Source organism: Cyanistes caeruleus, chromosome 3 (assembly GCF_971803275.1).
Source record: "Cyanistes caeruleus chromosome 3, bCyaCae1.hap1.1, whole genome shotgun sequence".
Taxonomy (NCBI): Eukaryota; Metazoa; Chordata; class Aves; order Passeriformes; family Paridae; genus Cyanistes; species Cyanistes caeruleus.
The window spans coordinates 42410213-42422642 of NC_141703.1; the positions used below are offsets into that span (position 1 = coordinate 42410213).

The window sequence follows — 12430 nt, forward strand, 5'->3', positions numbered from 1 at the left end:
AATGCTTTTCTGCATGATTCAGTGAGTGGAATAAACAGAGGGGATTTATTTTCACTGGAGGCAAAGGTGAGGAATGAAACCTTGGCTACACTCTAGCATATGTATCCACCTAACCAACATGCACCCATTTGAGAAGTTGGTTGCCTTTCACTTGGTACATTGTTTTTATGGATGAAGGAAACCATAGTGGAGATGTTTAATTGAACTCTGGTATGGAGAATAGACACAGAGTAGGCAAAATGGCTCCAGCTTTCACTTACAAACTATACAAAATCTTCAGGGATCTTTAACTGGTAGACATTTAGAGGAAATAAAATGCTAATGTGTGCAGTTATACTTTTTACGTGCATAGATATCAAATACATAAAGACACTAACTTCTGTTGCAGCAAATTCATAATTAATGCACAAGGTATAAGGTTAAATCTTATGAAGTAAGGTAAGAATTCAGTACCAAATCATACACTTGCAATGCAACACAAGCCTAGACATTTTCAGCCTCAAATTTTTTAAACACATGCTGAACACTTTTTTTAATGTGCAAAAATATGGCTCTACTGTAGAATTAGAGAAGGTCCTTGTTGAATACTACAATGTGAATTATGCCCAGGAGAATACAGTAAATGATCTTCTGGGATGGCATTAAAGCTCTTATGCAGAAGCTTTCAATACCTCTATGCAGAGAAGAAAAATGCCTTAAATATTTCCCTCTTAAGACTTCAGCAACTGAGGAGAAAGAGTATGTACAAGTAATGGCACAGGGCGAATGAGTGCTCGTCACAGTGGACTCATGAAAGCTCATGTTCATACTCTTCTTTTTTGTAGGTTATGACAGATGTGTGCATGTGTATAAAGGACAAATTAGGATGTTATTATGTTTGTTTTGTTAGAAAGATGGTGTATTTAGGAGAGAGCAGTGTGTAAACAGTCAACTTAAGAAGTAATTATTTGGAGAAATGGTCTGAGAAAATATTGGGTGATTTTAGAAATCAGTCAGCACCTAACATACAAAGAGTGGAATTATATCAAACATATGCTTTAAAAATATGAGGGGAATCAGTGGAATTTAAAATGGAAAGGTTGATTTTGTGGGTTTGGATGACACCAAAAAATAAAAAAATCCAGCTGTTTCCTTAGAAACCTAAATATTGGGTTCTGGATAAACACCTTGCTGAATTGTTCCTTAAGATTAAAGGGCATCTGAAAATGGGAATTGTGAGATGTAAAAGTTATCTATACCTGAAAAAGACTCATTTTGTAGTTAGTGAAGAGAAACAGCTATTGTAAAGACAACTTGGATTACTAACATTTAACATAACTACTTAAATGTTATATAATAGTAACACTATATGTTATAATACTAACTGGGATGAATTGTGTCTCAAGTTCTTGCCAGCACTAACGATGGGCATTACTTAACTGCTTATCGCAGTTAACATAAGTTAGACCTAATTGAAAGTGTTTGTGGATGATCTTTAATTGATGCTACATGATATGTAAGATACAACAGCAGTACAGAATACAAAGAGGCTGTGTTTGAGCCTAGTGGAGAAGATGGACAGAGATGGGATTTCTTTGGAACTGAAAATATATACGCTACACAAAATTTATTACAATTTAAACTAGCTAGTCTTCAAGAGATTTTCATACAGCTAGCTTTAAGTCAGTGCACACAGATATATTGTATCACCTACAGAGCTGATTCAACAGCTCCCATTCAAGGTGCATATCTTTCCTACTTATATTTCTTACCTATAGATCCTGTACTTTGTAGACCTGTCATCACCCACCAGAAATTTCCAGAAGCAATATGGATAAAGGTTAAGTGTTTTGAAGTTATTTTTGAATGAAACCTTTTGCAAGTATAAAAAAATAAAATTGAAATTTATAGCAGCAGCCTTGTCAGAATATTGAAACAGTCTTATAAAGTAGTACTTGTGAGGGAAAAAAGTTCCAATAAATGGAAGCATAAAAGAGCATTATCCGAAAAAAAGCCACCCTCAAACCCAGAAAAAAACCACTAAAAAACCCCAGATAAATGAATATAAATCTCCTGCACTTGTGACGTGTTTCCATACTGGTATACAAAAATCCAAACTTTGGTTGACTTTGTCTTTTTCTTCTGATTTACAGGAATGTAAGGATCACAGTGTGATTTCACTTCAATAAAGCAAAAAGGGATTCAGATTCTAATATTTTTGTATATTTTTTCTGTAATGGAGTAGAGAGAATGTAGTAATTGAATCATTCTATGTTCAAAATTCTTAAAACTATAATGAAGAGGAGAAATTAATATCAGAAAAAAACAAAAAAAATATTTTTTAAAACTTCAAAAAGATTGAGTAGCTTTACTTTTAAAAAATCTTAATGTATTTAAATACATTGAATATAATATTGAAGATATTATAAAAATTTTAATTTTAAATTGCATCTTCTGTATTTATTTAATTTTTTTTATGAGGCTTGGTAAAGTGATCAAATATGTTGCCCATATGAGCTTATAAAATTGTTTTTACCTCAGCAATCCCTATAGCCTCGAAAACACAGAAGAATTTTTACTGTGTGTTAAACATATTTTTCTCAGCCTCAACTTAGCAAAGTATGCAAATACCTAATTAGGGATGAGTAAAAAAGATGTTGTCTGACATTTCTTGGTACCACCCAGGGACAGATGAGGGGCAATAGGCACAAAGTGAAATTCAGTAACTTCCATCTAAAAAACATTTCATAGTGACAGTGATCAAAGGCTAGATGAGGTTGCCCAGAAAGGTTTGAAGTATTCTTGCAGGTATTTTAATCCAACTGAACAGAATTCTGGGCAACCTGTTCTAGTTGGCTCTGCTTTGAGCAGGCATGTCAGCTTAGATGATTCCAGTGACTCCTTCCAACCTCAGCTACTTGTCATTCTTTGAATAGAATGGCAATTAAGCAGTTAAAGTGCTAATCCAGATATTTATATGAAGCAAATCCCCAAAGCAATAGATTACAATCAAGGAACGTTCTACTGCTGAAAAGAGTTTCCTAACACAGATGATCAGTAAACACTGTCTCACTGGAGCACTTTTCATTGAACCAAGGCAGAAACAAATACAGTCCAAATTTTTCATTTCTATGCCTATGCATTGGAAGAATGAGGACTGTACTGGCTGTAATACAGAGAGAGAGAGAGAATTACAACACTTTTGATTGGCCAAGAATTGTCTTTGCCTTAGAGATGTCCTATCTTTTATTCCAGACTCCCACTCCAGCTGTTGCCAAGCTTAGGTTTCTTGCAGTGCCTAGAAACAGAACCCTCAAGGCTTAACAAAGCTTTTTTTTATTAGTAAACAAGACCAAAAAGAATAATTATTCTTTTGTGTCATGTTTACTAATAAAATATTCCATTTCTGTAAGCGTCTTTTTTTTTTTTTCTTTTTAAAAGATAGGTTCAGAATTTAGGATTAAAATGCACTAGGAAAGCATTTTTTAGTGCAAGTACTAGATATGCTAGCAAAAATCAAAGTACACCAATTGAGAAAGCAAACTGCAAAGCACACCTTTTTCTTTACCTTCTATTAACATAGAGGGCCATTTTAGCAATTGCAATACTGAGGGGCAACGCTCCTTCACTGTATTTCAAGTCAATAATTCTGGTAATGGTTTCAAGAAACCAAGTTAGTAGCATTTTAATGTTTTGGGGTTTTTTTTCAAGAACAGTCTTGATGTTGTCTGCAAATTATATATCCTGCTGCATTAGGCTAAGCTCCAACCCGCACCCAGGTAGTTTTAAAATACTAGACTGCTTTAATACAATTAGAAGACTCACATTACTTTAATATCTAACCCTAGTACATAGTGAGAATACTGCAGACCATCTTTAATGCTCTTTATCTAATCAGCTCTTCCACAATTATGAACTTGGAAAAAAGAACATTTGAAGAACATCCATAGGATTCCAAAAATCCAAAGGAAAACAGAAAGGCTTGGTAAGTTTCTTTGATCCCGAAGTGTCTTTTTGTTCACAGAAAGGTATTTGTTTTCTTAAAAGCTCCCAAACATCCCTCCCTCTGCAATATACAAAGTCTTTAATACTTTAATTACATTAATTCTTGAGTAGTAATTCTCACACAATCACTCTGAATTGTGCCTTCATGGGAGCAGACATGCCAGCCAGATGGTTGGAAGTTATCCAATGGCTACTTAGCAGAACACAGACAAGATTTATGAAAAACTATTATTCATATATAATGTTCATTCCTGTGAAATGTCAGTGAGCTAACTGGTTTATATCAGAAAAGTGAAATTCTTATTGCCAGTCATAGCATATATCAGTTATAGTTACAGCTGTGTACTGACATCCATCATCATTCATTTTCTGGTCAGGCATATATGCATTTACTTTTGTTTAGGGATCTTACTTCCCACACTGCTTGTCAGTTACTGTAGAAAAGTCTGAAAAAAAAAAGCTGAGGCATCATGAATTTTTGTTAGTTCACATACAGTATAATTACTTTTCAGGAAGTTATGATACCAACTTGTTGCAAACATAGCTGTACAGCATACAAAGACTATTCTCAAGACCCTCCCATTTCAGGATTTTCTCTTTCATGAAGTATTAAAAAAAAGTTCTAGGAATCAAGGAATAGAGAAGCTTTGTGAATTATTTTTTAACTGCTAGCTGCTAGCTCTGAAAGAATACATTTGTCTGGACAAAAGAATTAATATTTATGACTGTAGAAGCATAGTCACTTTCTTGAGTTTGCATGCTAGAGTATGCAAATATGAGTAATTCTATTGAAATGCATATGATTAAATTGCAGATAGGCTAAATGTACCTCTTCATCTTTGCAGGTTGCAAAGTGTTTTGCAAACCGAAGGATTAATAATAACTTTGCCTACATTTCCCCATAGGAGATCTCCACAGAGGCTGAGTTGTCTTTTAGAAGAAAGAAAGGATCATTTTGCTGTCTTGACTTGAAAGAAAGGATAAGCATTAACTCCAGAGCAGACTTAAAACCCATAAATATGGTTGCCTAGGTTGTGAGAAAGACTAGACTGAAACCACAGTACTGTCAGTGTACATATTCTGCTCTAGGTAGTATGAGGCACTTTAGTCTCTGTGCTGCATATAATAGATCTTATTCTGAGGCATCTAAGTATTCACAGGATATATATTTTGCTTAAGGTACAATGACATCAAATTTAGGAGTTGCAGCATCAGCTCAGAACTCCCCTTCCAAACCACAAGGAAATTAATCTTTGCTTTCAAAATCCTCTGTTTGATATGACCTATTTTGTTTGAATCAAACTCAGCATTTTCTATCTTCGGGAAAATATCCCAGTCACAAAGTCATTGAGCTCTTTCCTTTCTTTTTGGTGTTCCTCATCTGGAAGGGAGATGTTGATTTTCATGTTATCTAGCTAAATGATTAAACTTCTGGGCAGTACAGCTTTCTCTACCTTTCTGATCCAATACATGTGTTTGAGGTAGATACACATACATTTACTGACTTAATCTCTCATCATTCCTTGTCCCCAAAATTCCTATTGGAACAAGCTCCTTCAAAAATAAATCTAAATAAATTTATAGAGAAAAGAAATTTATGTATCTAAATTTATAGCCTAAAAATGTCACCCTGGATCTATCTGTGATTTATTTTTTAATGTATAAGCTTTGGTGACTGGAGCTACTTTGCATGCTATTAGCTGTCAGTATTAGGAAGATATTACCAACTCTGATCTGGGGACCTAGAGTACTACTTCTTCCAGGACTTTGCACAGTGCTTTGCTAACAGCTTTATCATCTTACTCAGAGATCTTGGAAAAAAAACTGCAGAGATTTTGCTGTTCACTTCAGGAAGAAAAGATGCTCTTCTCAGTCTTTAGACCTGCAAGCAGAACTGGCCCTGACAAAAGCAGATGAACTATGGCTGAAGTAGGGATAAGAGGAAACAGAGTGAGCAGATTCTCCTTGTGGTACTGGCTGAGCAGAAGTATGGCAGAGAGGCTTTATGTGTAGAGTGGTGCTGCACAGTAGTTGTGCTGTTGTGACTGGGGCTTACAGCTGGAATTTATGGATACTGTTGAAGTGACTTGTGGATTCAGCAAAATATACTGACATGGAAAAAAAATCCTGTGCTAGTTTGTTCTGTGTGTTTGTGCATATATATATATGTGTGTGTGTATAAAAAAAATTTTAATTGCTTTGAATTAAAATGCTGCTTTACTTTTATCTAAACTACACTGGAAAGAATGTGAAGAATAAAATGCATACTTCAAGGAAATAGTGTTTTTCAGCATCTTGGCTAAACTAGCCTTCAGCTACTATAAATGCATGTCTCTCTTGTACTGGGAAGCCCAGAACTGGGCACAGGAGTCTAGGGATGGCCTCACTTCTGAGCAGAGGGAAAGAATCACAACACTCAGCCTGCTGGTAACACTCATTGTAACATGACCAAGGATACCACTGGATACCAGGATAACATCTTTGCAAGAAGGTCACATTGCTAATTTATATACAATTTGGTGTCCACCAGGACCCTTTCAGGCTTTCTATATTCTTTCTATGTAATGTGCTGGTCCATGATCTTGATGACTTTTTTCTTGGCGTTGTTACAATAAATTATTTTATAAAATATACCTTAAAAAGCATAAAACAGTAATGTTGTTGAGTCTAATGGTTTGGGCTTAACTATCTAAATTAAGTGTCCCATACTATTTAAGAAGTCCCAGGGTATCTAAGACACACAAATTGAGATGAAATTCATGACATAGGAAGAAAATGACGCAACCTATTGTAGGATGAGATGGAAGCCAGCAGAAAATCTCAGTTGATTTTTAACTGTATGTTTTATACTAAGTTAACCAGATCAATCCAAATGAAAGATATCACTGTGCAGAACATAAAGACTTAATTTACAAGAAAATGCATTAAAAACTATTTCCTCTCAGTTTTATACCCACTGCTATTTCTGGCCTTTCTCTTTTCCCCTCTCTTACATTTAGACAATGTGCTTTACATTGTCTAAAATGCAGCTGGTAATACTAAAAAAAAAACTATTTAAAGTTCCTTACTTTGTCCTGTCCATTTCCCATTTTGTTTGCTAACCTGCTTCAAACTGCTTTGTTTACCACCATTTATGGCACAACTATGATTTCAACCAGAAACAACAATAGCAACCTAATTCTTGTACAATATAAGGCTCTCAGGTTGTTGTACTAATAATATAAAAAATACACCTGGTATATTATTTGTTGAAAATAACACACCTAAGCAAATTGCAGGAACAGATTGCTAATCAATGGGATAAACACTCAAATAAAGCAGAAATAATTGTCTGCTATTCTTAACTTCTAGAACATCTGCTGATTTCTCAAACCCTCATGCTAGACTTTCCTTTATTTAACACTATGCACAAAGGGTTAACATGACAAGACCCTGAATTTTTTTCTTTTTCTTTTTCTTAATCAGAAATATTGAACAATCAATTAAATTAAACTAAATTAAATTAAATCATAACTTTAATATTTATGATTCATGTCTACTTACTACATGGACTTTAAATTTTCTTACATATAAAAATATATGCTTGTGTATGTATACAGAATGATTTCATTGTGTTCCATGACATTTAAATCCCAAAAAATTCTTTCAGTATTTTCAGAAGTCTAACATAAGAGTTTTTTAACAGTATTTTTCAGAAAAATGAGCAAGTCAAAAACAGAAAGCAAAACTATGATATGTGTTATCACAAATGAGTAGAAGAAACCTTCTGTGTACATTTGTCCTTTTTCTGATGGAATTAAGTGCTATCTGGAGTAAGTAATTTTATTTGCTCTCATTAAAACTGTGCACAGACTCTTATTTGGGAATATACACATTTGTCAGAAATACAATTTATCATTAGTTATGAGATAATGATTAATTTTTCTTTATATTTCACTATTGATTGGCTACACTTTCCACAGCCACAACAGTTTAAAATTTAATAAGTAATGATAACAATGTCTGATTTTATATTACCAGTTTCTACAAAAATTATCAGGGCATTACAACTGAAAAGTACAAAAATGTGGAATAGCAATATCTGACTAGACTGGGGAAGATGAATTGCTACTGTGCTCTTTAAACACATACTTTAAAAACTGATCCTAAACCCAGCTATTCTGTAGGGTCCTTTGGCATATCAGTTACCCATGCATTCCAATGCTCTGCCTTTGTGGAGGTCTGGTAAGAGATTTCAAACCATCAAGAGAAACAAACCTGTGCTCTCCAAGATTTCTGCTGGGAAAACACGACCAGAGAAATGTGCAATGAACACTTTCACAGAGGCTGCATTCTGTTTAGTCTTAATGACAAGGAACCACCAACAACATGTATCACCAATGGAAAAATGAAGAAGCTGACAGCCATGTGTATACCTTGTCAGCTGGGAAATACAATAAATTGCTAAAGAAAACTAAACATATTCATGAAAGTTCTAAGGCCAATATTAAAGCTAATAAGTAGTACCTGACACTGGGAAGAAAATACTCTAACACAGATATGTGACATGAATTTGACACAGATGGCTAATTCATCAATCAGTCACAATACAGCATGTCAAAGTAGTATAAGAGTATTTCTGTATTTGGAGAAAAGCCAGGTGAAATATCTCACTTTCAGTGAAAACACTTTTTATCACATCAGCAAAGAAAATTATTTCAAATGATACCTGATAAATATTTTAAATGCAGTCAAGATACTACTTTTAAAATAATAAAATTTGGGGTTTGAGTTTCACTATGTCGCAAACTGAAAGTCTACAGTAGACAGGTCAGAATATATATGCAAGCTAATCCATATAACTGGCAGGAGAGAGCATTGAAATTATGGATCAAGGATCAATTTGGATGACTGGTGTTGATATTTCAGTTAATGGTAGACTACAGTGTAAGGCCTGGGGAATTTGGACCAGCGAATGTTCTCCCCAGCATTTTGAAACTGGAATTGGTGGACCAAGGTAAGAAAGTACTGCTAGGTCCACTTCAATTTCATTAAAAAAAAAAACCAAAAAACAAACAAAAAAAATGCATATCTCATCCAAAATATCCAAGCAAAACCCAAATAAACACAAAAAAAAAGTATATGTGATATGATCTATAAATAGTTAACAGATGGCAGTGAAATCACTGCAACTTTAGCACTGTATATACACACACACACATATATATACATATATGTGTCTTCTCAGACAAGAATGATAGATATATATATTCTAATATCCACTCATGTTTATGTGTGCATATGTATTATCATTTATAAGGATGTATATATTATATGCATAATTATCACTCAAGGCAAAGAAAATTACTCATAAAATTAGGTTTTCTTGGAATAAAACACTCCTGTTTTAGAAGTATTTATTAACCAACTTACCTTTCATTTCAGTCTTGCATGACACAATATTAAAAAGCTGACATTAAATCATTCTTCTGTAATTTTAAAATATCTGAATCATCTATTCAAACAAAGCAGTAAGATTAAAATTTCTTGTGCTGATATCTCAGTGAGGAAACTTGTTTAGCTGTCTGTTGAGAGTCAGGAAAAAATTCTTATGTGATCTTATGGTGGAGATGTTTTTTCTTTCTTAGGGGAGAAAGGTGTTTTGGGGCCTCTGCTTCCTTTTTTTTCTATTTTCTTTCATAAAAAAAAATGAAGTGCAAACATGACAAATCTATAATTTCATCATTTGCTGCTAGAAAAATAAAACTTTAAGATTTTTGTAGATGCCAGACATTATTTACTTCCTAGAGAGTTAATACTGCAGTGGTTTTTGGAATTCCTTGCCCAGGACTATGTGAAGTAGGAACAGGAAATAAAGATTGTGCATTGAAGTGAAAATCTTCTTGATTATAACAAAGCATCTAGATAACCTAGAGTTTGGCTAGAACTATGGGGAATATAGACAAAAAATTCAAAATGTGCAAAATTCATTACAAAATAAGGAAAAAGAGTATCAGCTCTAGAGAAATAAATATATGTTGACTATCCAGCATATCCATATATCCCTCACTATATGCCTTCCCATAGCTTCATTCAAGTACATACCAAATTTCTCTCATTTAGACAAATGTGGCCAAAAAAGCTTCAAGGGAAAAAGAAAATTATGCATAGATCAACTAAGTGTTCTTTGCCATTATATGCTTTTTCTCAGAGGAAGTTTTGGGTTCAGTTCATTTTTTTATTTTTTTAAAGTGAATATTTAGAAATCACAAAGCATTGTTTCATATCTAGAATCTGTGAATTGCATTAGGACAAATGTACTAATATGACATAAACCTGCAAAAACCTGCTGTAAGTTACATTGCAAAAGGTGATTTTTATTCCTGAAGATCTCATGTAGAATACTGTAATTTGTTTCACAATGAACAAGTGCTAAAGCATCTTGCATAATGGATCAGCTTGCCTCAAAGGGAAATTGAAACTTTTTTCTTAATAGAATTGAGAAACTGATCTGTGAAGGTCCTTTATGAGAATACACTTACTCATAACAGCAGGATAGATAATCTTTTCAATTTTCCCTTTTCCACCAACAGCTATTTATAAAAGCAGAAAGGCTTGTTCACATTGTGTACATGCAGTTGGTTTTATTTTTTTTCCTATTTTTAGATAAAATGGAGATACAACTTTTACAATCTTCCATAAAATAATAGGCAAATATTAAGCTGTGGCATAGTGTAATTGCCCCCTCTACAGCCCACACCTCAATATTTTGACCAAGAATTCTGTGGGGAAAAAAAGTAAGACATCATGGGGTTACAGTTCCAAGCAAGTTCTAAGTCTGACATGTTGAACATTAATCTCACATAGCACATCTTTCACAACTTCATATTCCTCTTAAATAGAAAACAAGTCCAATTTTTCAACTCATTCAACACTGAAGAAAAGCCTTTACATTTAAATACAAATCTGTGTCATCTCGTTAGTACTCCTGTGGTTTGTGCAAAACACAATTCCCTCCAGTTGAAGTACTTGGTTTGGAACTTCACTAGTTCTTTATTAAACCCACTTATCTTAAATAAATACTCATTTTCATTTTGGTTTGCACAGATTTTTAGCTTCTTTGGCTTTACCTGTATTTTCCCTATAGAACCTCTAGAGACACATCTCTCTTTTTGCAGCTCAGTTGTTACAAACTGTTCCCATACAAAGCATTGCTAAACTTATCTATGACTACAACTCTCCAGGACCAGGAATTATCCACGGCTTGATACCTTACCTACCATATAAACCTACCCATCTGCAAGCTATTCAGTACCTTCCACATATCCTGCATAGTGCTTTTTTATTCCATAAATGCAAAAAAAAAGTGCAAATTCTTAGGTTTTCAGGTTTTGTTTTCATGAGCATAGCCTGGGGCTGTCTTCAAGATACAGAGCTGAATGGTCAGTTTAGCATCACCATAATAACCCCTAACCATATCCCTAAGTGCCATGTCCAGATGTCCCTTGAACATTTCCAGACTCCACCACATACCTGGGCAATTTATTCCAATGCCTAAGATTCTCACAAGTTAAAAAAAAAAGTAATTCTAATATCAAATCAAAATTTCCCCTTGTGAATCTTCAGGTCATTTCCTCTCATCCTTTCACCTGGAAGGGGCAGAAAAGATCAGACCTCAGCTGCCTAAAGCCTGACAGCAAGTTGTAGAGAAAATGAGGTCTTCTCTATAGGCTGCCTTTTCTCCAGGATAAGCAACCCCAGCTCCCTCTACCACTGCTCATAGGACTTCTTCTGACCCTTCATCAGCTTTGTAGCCTTTCTTTGGACATGCTGCAGAACCTCAGTGTCCCTTCTGAAGCAAATGGCCCAAAACTGAGCACAGAACTCGAGGCTCAGCCTCGCATAGCCACACATTATTCTCTCTACTCATCTCATTCCTATCCCTCTGCTATGCTGATATTTCTTTAGCATGAAGTCAGACTAAGGAAAATAGAGTTCTTTCCATATCATGCACTAGCTTAAAATCAATTGCAATTGCCTCTAGGGCAATAGAAATGCATATTAAACATAGCCCACTCTGTGTCACTTAGTTTTTAATTTATTTTTTTTTGAGAACCTGTTAACTTATTCTCTTACTTAAAATAACTTCCTTATTTTTTTGTTTTCCTTTCATTTTCTTCCCCATCTTTCTCTCTTTTCACTTCAAACTTTTATGAGAGATAAATAAATTCCTGCTTTTGACAGACAGGATTTAGATTCCTCACCTGAAAGCCTATCCAGCAATCAGAAGTAGTCAGAAGTTCCTTCTAGGACAAGTTGCTTTTACTCACCAAGCAAGTAGCTTTAAAAAAAAAAACCTCAAAAAAATACCCCAACAGACTTGACAGATGATTTAAGTAAAAGATTTTCCATGGTAACAAATCCTTTTCATCTCAGTCAGGTAATCACTTTGATGTTTAGTATCTAT

General features: G+C 34.3%; 1 protein-coding gene across 6 annotated transcripts in view; it reads right to left on the bottom strand.

Annotated features, from left to right (window-relative positions):
- The window catches only part of GPC5 (glypican 5), a 584277-nt gene that overhangs the window by 331851 nt on the left and 239996 nt on the right, over window positions 1-12430 (bottom strand). The gene's annotated exons all lie outside the window — the stretch shown is intronic.